Source organism: Lycium ferocissimum, unplaced genomic scaffold, assembly GCF_029784015.1.
Source record: "Lycium ferocissimum isolate CSIRO_LF1 unplaced genomic scaffold, AGI_CSIRO_Lferr_CH_V1 ctg7884, whole genome shotgun sequence".
NCBI classification, from domain to species: domain Eukaryota; kingdom Viridiplantae; phylum Streptophyta; class Magnoliopsida; order Solanales; family Solanaceae; genus Lycium; species Lycium ferocissimum.
In genome coordinates this window covers 1-18,786 of record NW_026726990.1, presented here as the reverse complement: position 1 = coordinate 18,786, position 18,786 = coordinate 1, and the positions used below count along the sequence as shown (strand labels likewise).

At 32.7% G+C, this 18,786-nt stretch overlaps 1 long non-coding RNA gene across 1 annotated transcript; it reads right to left on the bottom strand.

Annotated features, from left to right (window-relative positions):
* Positions 1–18,311: 18,311 nt before the first annotated feature.
* On the bottom strand, positions 18,312–18,786 carry LOC132045770 (uncharacterized). The gene is made up of 2 exons (XR_009412524.1): positions 18,730–18,786; positions 18,312–18,645 (listed from the first exon to the last, which is right to left on the bottom strand). It is a non-coding gene; the product is annotated as an uncharacterized LOC132045770 (long non-coding RNA).

Below are 18,786 nucleotides of genomic sequence, written 5' to 3'. Positions count from 1 at the left end.
ATTTTAAGTTTGGCACCAAACACTCAAAAAAAGTGAAAAGCAATTTTTATGCCCAACTTATAAAAAAGTCAATCCAAACTCAAAGTAGATGCCATATAAAACAAAGTAAAGAAAGAAATGAACATAGAATACCGTAAATGTAGATTTAGAAATTGTTCGGCCATTTGAAAACATATATTATGCGATTAAATCCCAAAGGGTGGGTTCGGAGCTATTAATTGTTGACGAAAATGATTATGTTAAACTCAGAGAGATTCCGTGGACACCGATGGAGGAATTGTTATGAGGGACTATTGCTCCTTGAATAATAAAATCGTTGCGACTGTTGGGTTGATCCTTCTTAGGTTGTGACTGTTGGGTTGGTCGTAGTAGGATTAGATTATTTTTTTTCTAAAAAAAAATGTTGTAAGTGGTAGTTAGATTATTAAGAAAGGCATTTTATTAATTTAACTTTCAAGTTAGGAAGTTCACGTCGATTAGGAGTTAACATTTTAATATAACTAGTTACTGACACACGCCATGCTACACGTGTATGCTTGGTCATGTAATATTTAATTTATAAAATAATAGCAATATTATTAATAAGGTTTAGATAAAATCATTATACATGAAAGAACAAAATACATGTTTACGTAATGATTAATGTGGATCGTCGTATGGTGACTTCTTTGTTGAGGTCAACTTGGTTAGATGTTATCTAAACCTATACATATGAACCATAAAAATTGAATTCGATACATGTACAATATTTATAATAAGAGGAAACACAGCGTCATGAAGTGATAAAAAATGGGATGGTCTCTATACACCGACCAAAACAATTTCACACTTTATTAATTTTATGAACATACTTATAATTTTAAATACAATTTGGATAAATTACATTAACTTATCTATTTAGTACGCCAAACGATAATTTTTTATGAAAAGTTGTATAATTTTACGTTACATGTCGTTTGTAAATATATTTGTTGTATCCTGCTTCATCGTTCTGCAGTAAGTGATTTCACAAGTTAACTAACACGCAAATATATCTGAGAAGTATGCCATCAGGGTTAATGATAAGTATCAAGTAATTTTGTAGGAAAATAATTCATAAATTCAAATAAAGAATAACCAAATTATAGCACCTTCACCAAACTTTTTCACCTTCTTTCAAGGATACATTATCGTTTGAAACATTTTGGGTGGGATCGTCATTGCCGAATTCCTTTACAATGATGTTATTAATTAGTAAAAGGCATTCAACTTCTTTGTGCATTAGAGAGTATTTGGGGTTAATTAACGTGATCTAATCGGTCATGTATTAATAAAGTAACTCTTCTTTGGTTCAAACAACTCCTTCCATTTCTTGATATGATGATTATTGAAAGTGTTGCTTGGTTTTTCGTCCCCCCAATTAAAAATTTTAACCAATAATTGATATCATTAATAAAGGCAATACAAATAAGTTTAAAACGGTATTATCTTTTTTTCAACTAATAATTATTCATGTCTTAACTTTTCGTAAGATCTTATTTGACCTTTTTTAATAACTACTTTTATCACCCAATCAGATGAATATTTTTATAGATTGTTAATAGCTACACATTGTTTCCCTAATTTTATTATTGTTGCCATTTTCACCCAACGTGAGATCTGGAATCAATACCTCCTTCCTAGAGAAGGGAACTAATATAATTTGTCAAGATACTTGATAACCTGCCTTGATATCAAAATCACCTTTTCCAAAAATTTGTTCGCCCTCCACTTCATAAAAGCTGTATGTTGTAGAGAATCTACATAGAAGGAAAAGGCAATAGGAAATTCATTAGCTGTTGCAGACATTCTATCAAGTGTATATATATATATATATATATATATATATATACACACGCACCTATATCACTACTAAAAAATCTCTATTTTTCCATTGATTTTCCACTGAAAAATGTTCAGTGGCTATTAATCTTTCTGTTTCAGCGGCACTCCCAGTGGCCAGTGCTGTAGCAATCAGGCATTGAAGCAGAAAATCCTCAAAGAGGTGTTTCAACAAACAACTACATATATCTAACAGAATCGACCAAGGAAAAAAACATGCAGAAAGAGGAAAACCAAATATTCAAAATCAGACATGCTATTACTAAAGAAACATAAAACGCAGATTTGAATATAATTTCAGAGGCAAACTGAAGATTGTAATTCATAGAAAATCTAGATTCTATAGCAATAATCTCTCTAAAAAAAATAGAATTAAACGCTTACTTGCTCATCGAAAAAGAAGTAGAGAAGAAACTAAGCACAACTTAGATATTCACTTACAGACGGGGAAAATGGAGAAAATTTAAAATGAACCGGGAGGCCAAGGCCAAACGCATCGTGGAAAAGCTAAAATACAGGGGATGGATGAGAGAAATAGGTCTGTAAATGAAAATTTTGAATATGAAATTTTTTCCATTGAAGACATCAGATGGAGAGTCCCAAAAAGATTCAACCCTTCACTCTCTTGGAAATCTGTAGATAAACTGATGAAGAGAGTTGCTAATGACACGTAGATCATAGGTGTTTCCTACATGAAACTACTAATTTACCCCTGCCTGACATTATATTTTCATTTTTGCCCGTGTTCGTCCTACCTAAGTGCCATTTCTATATATCATGGCGAAGAATTAGAAGTGAAAAAGAACAAACGAAGAAGAAATAAGGCAGAAAGAAATGGTACCCTACCGTTACCATGTAACGCCAATGCAGAACACAAATGAAGGAAGAATCTAGAAGTGAAAGTGGAAGCCAATAGGATTAACACATGTCACCAGAAAAACAGGAACATGAAAGAGCTGCAATTGAATCAACATACCGAAATGCACATGATGAAATAACAGTAATTTCTAAAATACCCCCGTTCGTCCACTCCCATCTCCCGTTTCTGAATAATAGTGCGTCTAAAACACTTGAGACCGAAGGAATTGTCCTGCATTTGCCTTTAACTATAAGAGTAAATCAATTACTTTGTATAACTACTCTCGCAACTCAACAACTGCAAAACAACTCTTCTCAACGTTAACTAATTTTACTTTCTCTCTCTCACTAACAAAGAGCTTAATTAATCACAAATGGCAGAGTCAACCATTAGCTGCAAAAAAGATCATGTACAAGGGACATGCATGCCGAGTTGGAAGGAACGATTTAAGAATTCATACCACAATCAAACCATTATAACTATAAACGATAAACAAAATATGAAAATCATAAGTGCAATTGAAACAAAGAAGAAGAAAGAAAGAAGCACATCGAAAAATCATAGGCATTGAGAAAGGGGAACAAAGGAGGAGGCTAAAGCTCACAAAAACTTATCCAGACCATCCCACAATGAGCCAATGGAATGGAATTGAGGAAAATACCTTAGAGGAGGAGGAAATGTATAGCCACTTACAACCCAACGACATTTGTTGCTCGTCAAAAGTCATTAAACCTGCAGAAACCAATTAAAAAAAAAAAACAAAATAACATCGAATTAGCAAATGAGACCAAGATTTTCAACAGTCAAGAGAACAGAGTTGGCGTCGCAGTTGTGTTATACTAAGAATGTGGGTAAAAGATTGTAGAAATGAAGAAGTGGAGAATCACCACTTATTTTGGTCAAACAAACTGTAATCTTACAGCGCTCAACTGAGAGAGGAAGAGGAGAATAAGAAAGCAAAATTGATATCCTAATAATGAAATATCAAGACTATCGATATGAAAGATTAAAGCGGCCACAAAATTCTTATATCTTTCTTAAGAAGGGAAAATTCAATTTCTTACCTCTCTATATGAGCCGCCCGTAGCTTTATCAAGCAGCTTTATTGTAGTCTTCGGCCATTTGTTCCTCTTGAACTCCAAATAACACCAATTCTAAAAAACCCTAATTTCAAAACTTCCGTTTGGATCCAAATTTCAAAACTTAGGTCAAAATATCAAAATCTATAATTAACTACTATATAAAAATGAGAAAGGGATGAAAGAACAGAGAATTTACCTACATGGAACAATTAAGAAATGCAAATTAACATTAACTTTCAAATACTATTTTAGCAAGCAAATGTGTATAGAACTACACAATCAAGAAGCAAAGGAGGAGAGAGTGAAGAATAGAAAGAATTGAGAAATTCACCCAAGGGAAGGAAAGAGGAATTTGCAGAGAATTTTGAAGGAGATAAAGAATTGCACTGTGATAAGAGGAGATAAAGAATTGCACTGCTACTGCGGTATGTATATGTTGTGCTATGTAGCCCAAAAAACAAAAAATTCATAATTCCAACTTTGCCCATGTTCGTCCATTCGCCCTCCCCCACACTGTCATTTCTATATAGTAGAGATATATATATATATATATATATATACGCACCTATATCACTACTAAAAAATCTCATTTTTCCATCGATTTTCCACGAAAAATGTTTTCAGCGCTATTTCCAACGAATTTTGGTAAAAAAAAGCCTAAATAGTAGTGTGTTCAAAAAATTAGAAAAGTTTCTTAGCGTTTCAATGAACGCGTTTCCTACCATGTGTTTTCCAAAGGAATGGTAGTTCGGGAATAAAGTTTTTATAAGATAAATTTCATTAATGTCGGTTTAAAAGCCTATATTTTCTAGTGAATATGTTCATAGCAATTACAAGAATAGCGATAGACATACAAAAACAATGATATGGAGCTCTCGTATTACAATCGATGCTTAGGTCAATTAGTGTTAGTATTCCTCACATAAGAAAGAATGCATGATTATATCTTTCAAACTGTCTTACATGAATACATCTATGAGTTTAGATTTTGTAACATCGATATATGGGTACTTTTAGCTGGTTTGTTCTTCTGGCTCACCGTTCTTCGATTTTTCATTTTTTTTTTTTTTTAAATTCAGTTTGGTTCTTTGGTATGGGATAATCGAACCCAACCAACCCAATTGGTGTGCTCTTTTTTCATGATTTTCAGACTATCCAAAATGAAGAAATTAGCAATGATGTGTATATATATAGTAGATACATACTATAACAACCGAACAGAGCAAGTGCCACAAGATGTCAATATTCAGTCAAGATACAAAAATTAGTGCTGCTGTTAATTTTGTCATTACCTGTTAGAACCTCCATCCTTGATGAGTAAATTTTAGCAACTTCAGTACATAAAGACCCAACACCAAAGCGAACAGGTGTACCAAATAATTAAAAGGCCAACATAAAAGAGTTCTTTTGTTAGTGAGGGCCGATTATTAACCCACTTCAGTTCAAAAGACACAATTCAATGGAATGATGGAAAAATTTAATGTAAAAGTGAAATTCATAAATGCCACTTAATGCATGACATAAGATCTTTCCAGTGCATCCATATATCATGGCAAGATAACTTAATATTGAATGAGCAAAAGACATGCTCAATCTGCAATACACTCACCTGGACAAGAGATCAGTAAATTTCGGTTCTTCACTTAACCGAAGAACCGGTACCCTAAAATGGAAAACCGAAAACCGAAGTTAAGAAAAAACGAAATCGAGACCGGACCGGAAAATGAATATGTTCACAAAAAAATAGATTCATCAACTTATTACTCCATATATAAGGAGATTTTGAACCAAGATACTCATAGTGAAGAAACTACACTTATCCTTAAATCAAAAACTACCTTAAGTCATATATATATTTATTGTTCATTGATAAAAACACACGATAACACAGGCAATCCATTTATCTTCTTCTGCACCCATACATGTAAGAAAGTATTCTGTAAAAGTAATCACATATTCATATTGAATTCTAAATGTTACATAAATCATGAATGCACAAGAATGTTCCGATGGTTATTTATACAGGTCTTACTTTTTTCCGGAGGAACTTCAAGTTATCCTAATTCATGGTCACCTTCTCAAAAAATCCAAACTCAAGCCCGTCCTAGTATAAAATATGGAGTTGTAGTCCGAACACTAATTAGAGAAGAATAAAGAAAAGTGAACAGATGAATGGACCTTAATCTTTGATTAGAAAATTATTGCACTGGAAACATGTACATACGAACAGTCACGGCTTGAACCCCAAACGGTGGGTTTGGTCGTTTGGATGTTGTTGCTAAGCAAAGCGCTTTTTTTTTTTTTTTTTTTTTGGGGGGGTTTCTTAGCGTTTTTTTTTTTTTAAAATTTATTAGAAGTAGGAGATTTAGGTTTATAGCAGTATTTACGTAATTTAACTTTAAGCAGGAGTTACGCTTTTAATATAATATATAGATATAGATATAGATTGTGTTTATTTATGTACTAGAGTTAGCAAATTTATTTGCGAAACTTTTTAAAGTGAAATTCCAGCTTTACTCCACGTAAGGGAACAAAAAAAGGAATATGGAATACCACCGAAGAATGCGATGGAATCAAGTAAAGGAGTAAGACATATGAAAAGGAAAATTCTTCTTTTGCGCTTGAATTGCAAGCTTCACTAACAATTGCCATATGTTTAATATTCTCACACGCTAAGTATCGTATCTGTACGTAGGGGTGTACAAAGAAACCGATAAACCGCATCAAACCGATAAAACCGGAATAAACCTAAAAAATCCACTAATGGTTTGGTTTGACTTAGTTCGGTGTTGAAAAAAAAACCCGACCATAATTGGTTTGGTTTTAGCTAAAAAAGTCAAACCGAACCAAACCAACCCGACATTATATGTATTCAATTTTTAAAATATTTTATACATAAAAATATTTATTTGTAATGTAATTTATAAATATTTCTTAATTTTTTCATAGTTTTTCATCTATTATCATATTATTCAAGCTTGAACTTAGGATTTTGAATGTGAATAAGTTTTATATCTTATGGATGTTAGTAACTCATATAAAGTCCAAATCAAAACCAACTCAACACTAATACTAACAAAAGAATTTCAATTTAGCCATAGAAATGACAATAATGTTGGATATCTATTCTTTCGTTTTGCATAATTGGTTTAGAGAGTGAAAATACAGAACTTAAGTTTTTTTTTTTTTTCTTGTCATGTAATTAATACTTATTAGCAGTATTATTTTAGCATGACTTAGTATTTTTAGATTATGGTCATTTTCTTTATGGCTTATTAATTAGCAATATTTATTTTAACCGATTTTGTTATCTTTTGTTGAATATTTTAATACAATGTCATCACTCTTCTCACATTTTTGTGTTATTTTCTTATGAAACACCTTAATTACATAGTTGTATCTTACTATGACTAAAGAAATATTTGACGTAAAAAAGTTATATATTTTGTATCAAGATTATTCCGCAAAAAACCCTAATAATCCGAGAAAACCTGAAAATAAAATCCAAATTTTATTGGTTTGGTTTGGTGTATAAATTTAAAACCCGACGCATTTTTGGTTTTGGTGTTTAAAAATCAACTAACCAACCCACGTACACCCCTATCTGTACGTACCATTTGCTTAGAGAATGTCCTCAATGTTGGCGTCATTTTCATCACTTTTACAGAGCATTATTTTATTTCGGGTTAACCAATTAGCGAGCGAGGAGGGAAATAAAAGGAATATTACAATTCTTATCCATTGGTAATTTGCCTTCAAAATTCACAAGCATCGAGTAAGAATATGAACACTCCATTGGCGTACGCGCGTAATTGATGTTACGCGTTGCTCCTAACACCTTGTTACATATCGTTTCATAATGTATCGTATTATATTATATTGTGTTGTATTGTATTGTATTGTACAATATTGTTTTGAAAGATATAACTTTTGAATAGATTGTATCATTTTCCGTCATTATATAATGTCAAAACATCACCAATTTGAAGGATATACTTACAAGAAAAGTAGGTGCAGAGTAGAGCTATTAAAAAAAAGGTAGGGTAAATGATAAAATCAAATTATTTGCTAATAAGCAAAGATAGAATAAGAAGAAAAAAAGGTAACGACGCAATCACACGAAATTGTTTGTTACATATATAAAATGGGTGTCTTTGTTGTTACGTTACGATGGATTTAACGATACATATGATACGATAAATTTAAGTAACAATCAAAACAAACATTGTATTTAAACAAATAGAGGTACCTTTTTGTTTACATTTTTTTCCCAAAACTATACAAATAGTATTTTTAGGAAGTACTTCCCCCGTTCCAAAAAGATTGTCTTCGTTTGATTTGGCAGGGAATTTATGAAATAAAGGAAAACTTTTGAAATGTGTAGTCCAAAACAAGCCTTAGATATTTGTGTGGCTGTAAATTATCTCATAAAATTAAATTATTTCTGAATATATAAGCGTGTCAATTTTTTGAAGATAAACTAATAAAAAAAGTAAGACAATCTTTTTGGGTCGGAGGGAGTAGCAATCTTTTTAGTCAAATCAAACTAATGATACGAGCTTGAGCGTTTATTTATATAAGGCCAAACCCATCACGTACACCTCGCTTTCGATCGTCCACTTTTCACTTGAAAGACCTAAAAGTGATCCTTGTTCCATTTAAACACTTCGGGTGGGTCATTCCTATTCCACTGACACTTTTTGCACCGTTATCGGAGCAAAACCAACACCAAAGGGGCGCCACCTCATTGCACATCCAACCGTACCCCAAAAGCCTCAATTTTTAATGGTCAAAACTCCACGAATTTACAAATTAGTGAATTTACAATTAAAATGAGTTGGCACAATTTAATTGAGTTGGACAATTTAAATGAAATTTCAAGACAATTTAATTGGCCACTTAATCCACGTAGAGACCATTGATGGTGTTGGTTTGCTCTATAACGGGCAAACGTGTCTAAGTGAAATAGAATGGCCCACCTCCAAGTGTAAATGGAACGGCCACTTGTGCTTTCGTGGGAGTTAAGGACGCACACGCGTGTCGTCGATGAGTTTGGTTTTATATAATAGGGATAAGGCACCGTTACCCCCCTGAACTATACCCGAATTTGCTACGACACACCTTACCTTTTCCTGCGTCCTATTACCCCTCTAAACTTATTTAAAACGGAATAATTACCCCCCCAACGCCGATGCCCACTCATACGGGAGAGTGACATACACTCTCCTTACCACGTGTATTTATTTGTTTTCTTCTTTTTTTTTAATTTTTTTTACGTGTCAATTTTTTTTTAAAATAAAAATAAAAAACTGAATTTTCATTAAAAAAAAAATGAGTTCTAAAACCCGTCTCTTTTTTTAATTTGAAAATTTGATTTTTTTTAAACCCATTTAAAAAAAAAACTAAAAACATGGATTAAAAAACTGAATTTTCTTTTAAAAAAAGGATTTTTAAAACCCTTTTAAAAAAAAAAAATTGAAAATTTGTTTTTTTTTTAAAACCCGTTTTGAAAAAGCAAAAAAAAAACTGAAAAATGATTTTTTTTTTTAATATGGAAAAATGGATTTGTTAAAAATATGGAAAACTTGATTATTTTTTTAAAATGTCTTAAAAAATCTTGATTTTCATGATTTCATTTTTTTAGGACACTTTTATTTTTCAAATAAAATCCGGAAAAGTGTTTTTCTTGCCAAAATGTGAAAAAAACTGAATTTTTATAAAATTTTGAAAAAATTAATTATTTTCTTAACATGTGGAAAACCCGTTTTTTTAAAACTAAATGTGGAAGACTAGATTTATTTTCAAATTTTTAAGAAAATGCAGATTTTTAAGAAATAAAAAATTAAGTTTTCCCTTTTTTATGTTTACTTTCAAAGAGAGTGAAACACACTCTCTTTGCCACATCAAAGATTAAAAAAAGAATTATTCCGTTTTAAATAAGCTTTAGGGGTAATAGGGGGGGGCGGGGGCGAAAAGTGTGTCGTGGCAAGAATCGGGTAAGAAATCGGGGGGTGCAGAATCGCGCCTTTATCCCTATATAATATATAATAACTAGATGGGTGGTGTTCGTGCCAGTACGGGCCTGACGGACATGACTTTTTGCTTGCTTTAAGTGGATACAATTTACAAACAGTACAACAAATATAGAAAGCTATCATGAATTTGTATTCGACTCTAATCAGTTCAAACTTGGAACGTTGTCATTGCTCTTCCAATGGGAAACCATGAGAAAGAAAATTTGATACAACAGTTAAGATGAAGTAATATTTACATAATACCAAGAAGAAATGTAAACTGCAAATTAATAAGATAAAGAATATTCAAATAGCCAAATAATCTGAAAAAGATTTTGCACCAGACTACCAAGTGCGAGAAATTAAAACATGAATAAGATCGATATATTGTCAATATGAACACATTTCCATCGACTTCTCTTCTGCCTATTGGCTCAACTAATGAAACTAATGTTGAATGAAGTGTTTCCCATCTCAAAATGAATTATATGCGTGAAACTTAGATAATGTTTTGCCGCCACCTGATACATTAAAATGCAATCACAGACTTGCACATATACCAGTCTTCACACATAGGCCTAGCTCTTTTAAACTGCACTTAGCCTTTCCTTATCCTTCATTCAGACTTAGGTTGACTTTGTTTGACAGCCCACAATCCACATCAGCTTTCTCTCATTCAGGCACACTTAAAAAAATGAAAAGTATTATGAGCCTGATTTATGGTATAATTAATTAACTGGAAAACAAAAACAAAATAGAAATGAACTTGGAAATAGTGAAAGGAATAGACATGAGTAACAAAACATCCGGAACATTAAACAATTATACCTACCCTATGGCCTCGTGCATCTTTCAATGACCAAAAATCAAAAGGCAAGTATGCTTTCGAAAAGTAAGAGAGACTATTAAGGACCAGTATTTTGGAAATCTCAGATTCTGCTTCATGTATTAAGTTCTAAACATCTATGTAGATATATGCAATGGGAAATCATAAGGAATATTTTTAAGTGAGCATTTTACTTTAATCATATTAGACAGGGCATAGATAAAAATGCCCATGGTGTCTATAGACAAAAATATGCTGCTAACAGTGGCATAATCATGGTTGTGAAAAGTCTGCTAGCATGATAAAAATTCATCTACAGATGTAATGCTTCCTTCTGCACAGAAAGAATTACTTCACTAATTTCAAACTGCATTATAAGTTAAAGTTGAAGGCTTCGATTCTCCATATGTTTTTTGTTGTGATAATACAATGAAATTACAATTACAATTGAAAATAAAATAAAATGAAGAAATAAAAATATTTTCGGCTGAGGCGCGGATATCTCGCTCTCTTTAAGGAGATTTAAGCACACTACAGCAAATCTACCGGTCTAATAGTAATCTTACTGACTTGTCCCCTCCAGGATACAACAACCCGATCACGTCGTATAACTCAACAAACTCTGGACAAGATGTTGAGTCCAAAGCTCCACCAAAAATAACACCTTCCTTCAACTAAATAAACTCTCTTTTTTTATAACTCACTTTTCATGTACTCTATATTTTTATCTCTCCTTTCACAAAGTAAGGATGACTAAGCATTTATAGCTAGGAAAATTATCCTTGAATTGAATAGGAAATGAATGAGGTAGTAAAATAGATAGATAAAGGAAGAATTATTATATAGAGGTTACGTGAGTTACAAAAGAAGAATAGTGGCCATATTCTTACCACTAACTGATTTGGTTTAAAGGAAAATTAAGGCCACAATTTGGTAATGTGGGAGAAGAATTGACAAAGGTTACATGGGAAATAAATCTGCCACTAACTCATTCGTGTAATGACACGAACATGTGCAGTAAAAGAACATTGAGGAACTTTAATACAAGGCAATTTGATTTTAATATTAAAATGCTAATAGGCACCATCAATCCCCCACTCATTTTAATATTAATATAAGAGAGTATATTAGTTGAAGGTAGACTATTGTGCATAATGAAGGTGTGCTCTGCATTGAACCTTCACTTAATAAAACAATAATCTTTACTCCAGAGCCGTAGTAGTCTTAGACTTGAACTATGATTGCTTTAGGGAAATAAAGAATTATTGCTTACACGTAATAATCAAGGTGTTGACATGAGCTTTAATAGCCAGCACATTACGACCTTGTGTTATCTCGGTTTTCATGAGTGCTTTTGAGAACGAGCCCAATTTTTATAGGAAGCGGCCTACTTCCACACTCACATAGGTGAAATCTGTCAAGGATGCTTCTGTAACTTAACACCCCACTCATACAAGCTACAGAATTTTATTAAGAGTTTATATACTCAACCTCCACACACTGTTACAGAATAATGCACTCACACCATAGGGAGGGAATAAATAAAATAGTGCATTTTCTCAATAAGTCATCATATGATTCGTTTTTCCCATTGAACCTGGTTATAGGATCTCTAGTCCCCAGGTTGGGTTTCCTTATATACGACTCATGAATTTATAGGCTTCAATCCCATCCCCCTCGATGTGCTTCAGACCCTTTCTCTTGCCAAGGCCTTGATTAGTGGATCTGCAAGATTATCACAAGATTTGACATAATCAACGTTAATGGTACCACCTGTCAAATATGATCTCACAGTACTGTGTTTTCTCCTTATAGGTCTGGATTTACCGTTGTAGTAACGTCTTTGAACTCTACCAATAGCAGCGGTGCTATCACAATGAATTAAAATAGGAGGAATTGATTTTTCAAAATAAGGTATTTGAACTAATAAATCTCTCAACCAATTAGCCTCTTCACTAGCTGAAGCTAAAGCAATTAGTTCAGCCTCAATGGTAGAATTAGCAATAATAGTTTGCTTTTTTGATTTCCAACAAATAGCACCACTCGCCAACGTAAAAATATAACCAAGTGGTAGAACAGAATCACCGTATAAAGTATTCCAATCAGCATCGAAAAGCCTTCAATTACAACGGGATATTTTTTATAAAACAAGCCATAAGTTTTTTGTACCCACTAAATATTTCATAACTCTCGTTATAGCATGCCAATGTTCACTACCTGGCTTGCTTGTAAACCTGCTAAGTACTCCAACTACATACGCAACATCAGGCCTAGTGCAATCAGTTACATATCTCAAACTTCCAATTAAGCTAGCATATTCCTTTTGATTTATCACATCATTTTCACTTTGAACAGGAAACAAGTGAACACTTGAATCAAAAGGAGTTACTACATGCTTGCAATCAAGAAAGTTATACTTTTTCAAAATTTTCTCAACATAATGTGACTTGTCAAGGAAAATTACATCACATATTTTAGTAATTTTTATTCCAAGAATAAAATTTGCCTCACCAAGATCTTTCATATCAAAATGGCTTCGAAGAATATTTTTAGTTTCATCAATAGCATTCATGTTAGAGCCAAAGATCAATAAATCATGAACATAGAGGCAAATAATAATATGTGAATTATTCCAAGACTTATGATAAATGCACTTATCACACTCGTTTGTTTTAAAACCATTCTCAATCATGCAAGAATCAAATTTCTCATGCCATAGCTTTGGTGCTTGTTTCAAGCCATATAGGGATTTAGTAAATTTACACACTTTGCTTCCTTGGCTTGCTTCAACAAAACCTTCGGGTTGCTCCATATAAATTTTCTCATTTAGTTCCCCATTTAAAAAAGCAGTTTTTACATCCATTTGGTGAATATGCAAATCAAAAATTGCAGCAATAGCTATTAAAAACCTTATGGATGTAATTCTGGTTACCGGAGAAAAAGTATAAAAAAATTCTAGGCCTTTTAGTTGTTTAAAACCTTTAGCAACTAGTCTAGCCTTGTATTTATCAACAGAATTATCCGATTTTAACTTTTTTCTTAGGACCCATTTGCACCCAATAGTTTTACAACCCGGTGATAACTCAACTAACTTCCAAGTTTTATTGGAAATAAGTGATTCCAAATCATTTACATCCTCTTTCCAAAAAATAGCATCATGACAAGATAAAGCTTCTAAGGTGATAGGGTCATCACCAACATTAAAAACATAAAAATCAGGACCAAAATCTTTTTCTACTTTAGCTCTTTTACTTCTTCATATTTCAAAATCATCATTTTCTTTATTTTTCAAAACAGAAGTAGAAGAACTAGGTAGTGACAAAATATTTTCTTCAGTCCTATGACCCCCACTATTTTTAGAATCAAATGAAAATTTTATTTTCATGAAAAATAGCATCACCTGATTCTATTATTATATTATCTTCAAAACTAAAAAATCTATAGGTTGTACTATTTGAAGCATAATCAAGAAAAGCACAAGTAGTAAGTTTTTTACCCAATTTACTTTTTTTGGGATCCATTAGCCTTACATGAGCTAGACAACCCCAAACTCTTAGATATCCCAAATTTGGCTTGTGACCTTTCCACAACTCAAATGGTGTTAATTTTATCTTTTTACGAGGCACACGATTCAACACATAACAAGGCTTAAAATAGCTTAACCTCAAAAATTTAGAGGTACACTCGACTCAATAAGCATGACATTTGTTAACTCAACCAAAGTTATATTTTTTCTCTACGCTACACCATTAGACGCAGGAGAATAAGGTGGATTAGTTTCATGAATTATTCCCAATGATCTAACAAAGAATTAAACTCATTAGACTCATATTCACGGCCTCTATCACTTCTAATTCTTTTTATTTTTCTACCAAACTGATTTTCAACTTCATGAAGATAAATTTTAAAATTTTCAAAAGCATCACTTTTATTTTTCATTAAGAAAACATATGTAAAAATCATCAATAAAAGTGATAAAATATCTATTTCCTCCACGAGTCAAAATTCCTCCAAGTTCACAAATATCAGTATGAATTAACTCTAATAATTCCGTTTTCCTTTCAACTTGAAAATGATGCCTTTTTGTGATTTTAGCTTTACTACAAGCCTCAAATTTTTCAAAATCCTTTTTAATCATTGGGATTAATCCTAAACTACTCATGATTCCCACATAACGATTATTGATATGACACAAATGAGCATGCCAAAAATTAGTAGAAGACAACATGTAAATAGAAGTAGAAACTTTATTCATCTCAACATTCAACTTGAACATCCCATTACAAGCATACCCCTTTTCCACAAAAATACCTTTTTTCACTATTACATATTGATCGTAATCAATAATTTGTTTGAAGCCCGCTTTATTAAGAAGAAAACTAGACATCAAATTTTTTCTCATGGAAGGAGTAAAAAGTACATCTTTTAATGTTAACACCCTTTTTGAGGTAAAACTCAACTCGACATCTCCCTTTCCAAGCACTTGAGTAGTGTGAGAATCACCAAGCATGATGGTTTTGGGCTCCTCAAATGGAGTATACACTTTGAACCAATCTTTGTCATAGTAGACATGACGGTTTGCACCAAAATCAGCCCACCATCCATCAACATTTTCAACCATATTTATATACCGCCACACAAAGTGGCTCTTGAGCAACGTTCGCCCGAGGCGTAGGATTGCGTTTCCGAAACTTGCAAAATCGAGCAATATGCCCACTCTTGCCTGCGTACAAAGCATGGTCCTCCATTTTGTGCTTGGTTGTTACCACCATTATTTTTCTTGGGAGGTCTACCATTATTTTTCTTGAATATTTTCTTCTTTGGCTTCATAGAGGTATTTTTGTTAGCATTAGAAGTAGCATTATTTGAATTAACTAAATTTACCTTATTTGTGACAGGTTGTAAGTTGCTCTCTTCCGTTTGCAAAAGTGCATCTTGGCCCCTTGCCTCTTCTTTCATGTGGATTCGCATAATCAACGTCTCAAGAGAAGTTTCCTTTTGTTTGTGGCGCATAATTTTTTGAAATTCCTTCCATGAAGGTGGAAGTTTATCTATTATGCCACAAACAATAAGGTTATCTCCAATTTTGATCTCCTCGGACCTTAGCTCCCCAACAATCATTATAAAATCTTGAGCTTGGTCTACCACTGATTTGTTGTCCACCATTTGGAAACAAAAAAATCTACTAGCCGCATATTTTTTCGCTCCAGCCTCCTCGGTATAATATTTACTCTGTAACGCTTTTCAAATTTTCTTTGTAGTAGAGTAAGTTCTATCATAATAATTATCTGATAGGCAATTAAGTAAATAATACCAACACTTGTATGAATCTTCATCATACTTTTCAATTTTTTCTTGAAGAGAAATAAGTTCTTCATCATTCATGAAAGAGTTGTCTACTTTATTTGGATTCTTCTCAGTTAACACATAAGAAACATTGAGAAGACTTAAGTAGAAAAATACTTTACCCTTCCATCTCTTGAAATGAGTACCGTTGAACCGAAATGGCTTGTTAAGATCTCCCACTTTGACATCCGCAGATGTTTCAATTGTAGCCATTGAATCTCCTTAAAATTGTTGGTGATAATACAATGAAATTACAATTACAATTGAAAAATAAAATAAAATGAAGAAATAATATCACGCTCTCTTTAAGGAGATTCAAGCCCATTTGTAGCAAATCTACCGGTCCAACAAGAATCTTTTTTTCCACTTGTCCTCCAGTGATACAACGATCCCGATCATGTCATATAACTCAACAAACTCTCGATAAGACGCTGAGTCCAAAGCTCCACAAAAAATAACACCTTCCTTCAACTAAATAAACTCTTTTTTTTTTTCTAACTCACTTTTCATGCACTCCATATTTTTATCTCTACTTTCACAAAGTAAGGATGACTAAGTATTTATAGCTAGGAAAATTATCCTTGAATTGAATAGGAAATGAATGAGGTAATAAAATAGATAGATAATGGAAGAATTATTATTTGGAGGTTACATGAGTTACAAAAGAAGAATAGTGGCTATATTCTTACCACTAACTGATTTGGTTTAAAGGAAAATTAAGGCACAATCTGGTAACGTGGGAGAAGAATTGACAAAGGGACATGTGAAATAAATCTGCCACTAACTCATTCGTGTAATGAGGCACGAACATGAGCAGTAAAAGAACACTGACGAACTTTAATATAAGGCAATTTAATTTTAATATTAAAATGCTAATAGGCACCATCACTTTTCACTGGCATGTAGCAATTACTGCAGTCTCTCATTTTTTAGAACTTCATAAATGAGCAATACTATCCTTGGTTAATACATTCATGAACCTGTCACCTAATAAACCTTTGCATTTTGGAAGCTATTTCATGTTTGTTCACCCATGATTCCACGAATGTGCATAACAGAAAATTACCATTATAAAGCAGAACATGTAGTATTTATACAACTAATATGTCCAAAAAAATGTAAACCCTGCACAAATTGAATAAAATATCATACTCCAAACAGCTGCAGATCGTAAACCAAGACAAACAAATAACAAGCCATTATTACATTCAGAGAGTTGTCCACCTATTTGGTTGACTTAATAAAAATTGTGCTATTTGGAAAACTAAAATCAAAATAGCCTTAGAAATTAGAATAAATAGGACACTGTTAGCTAACAACTATAAAACTCAATCCAAGTATTCAGAGAGCTGGTCATCACTACGTATCAATTTCTAAGCACTCAACTTTTAGCTTAACTACAAAGCTTGAATACATATTAAAAGACTTCAGGTTCTGCACTATTTTCATTAGTTCTAAATGCCCTCTTAGGTTCTACACTTCAACAACAACAACAACAACAACAAACCCAGTAGAAGGCAACCTCAACTCTACATTTACTGAACCCGAATTCGTTTAGAATTACGACCTTGTTACCGAAAATATGAAGGATTCCACTGTGTTCTTGTTACCATTGATGTAAACTTTTTACTTTATCGTTGTTCAACACCCATTGAAGCAAATTAACAGCATCAACCTTTGAAGCTATCCTTGTTACCATTCTATATTTCTTTTATTCTGAAATGTGGGTGCTAACCAAATTCCCCATGTTATATGTGAGGTCAATAAAATTCTCCAGAGAGTGAGTTTCTAATCATAATGACCACCTAAATTTGGATTTCCAGTTGTAGTTTTTAATATATGGTACTCCTTTTTCTTAATTTATGTGACACTTTTCGTTTTTCAAGAATCAATTTGATTAATCATTAAAACTAAAATGAATTAGATCAACTCAATATTTCAAAAATTTAGATATTCAATAACTATATAAAAAGTACTATAAGTTGCAATTCGTCTCACATATCAATATGATTAAAAAAATATTTTAAATGTAGGTCAAAAGTTACATAATTTAAATCTTGTAGGTCAAAATTTACATAATTTAAATCTCGAAAAGTGAAAAGTGTCACGTAAATAGGAAGATGGGGAGTAATTATTTATATATTATCTTCTTTTTGCTAGATTTTAAAGATGAATATTTAAAAAGTAACTTCTTTTGTTGAGTTTTGATCTTAATTCTTTACAGAATAACTACTGTTAGAATTTCTTTTGGGACGAGATGAAAGGGAGAGATAAGGGGAATAGCCGGGAAATGGGAGGTCAGAAGATTTAAGGAGCGCACAAGGAAAGAAATAATCAAGGATCTAATTGTAAGAAATAAGAAATAAAATAAATAATGGCAACAGCCAACAGGTTATTACGATTCAAGTTTTTGTATAAGGTTTGAAGGCCTTGTGCTCAATGGTCAAAGACTCACATAAAATGTTGCAAATGAAGCAGAATATAGACAAGGAAAAGATTAAAAGAAACATCCCAAGCTGACAATAAATTTTACTTGTGTTTTCTCTATAGCAATGTGGCCACGTTTTGGGGATCGTTCGCTAAAAAGGGTCTCAAGCGAGAGTTTGTTAGATGGGGAAGACCAGCTCTTGCTCCCAATGCCCTGCACCCAATACCGGCCTGAAATCAACCCACACTGCACAAGTTAGCTTCTCTTACATTTACTATCCGTAAAAGAGGAAAACAAAGCCAAAGTCCACTAACCACTTTAGAAGCAAACGTCAACATTCTTTCTGGTGGCATATTGGCACAGAGAGCTGC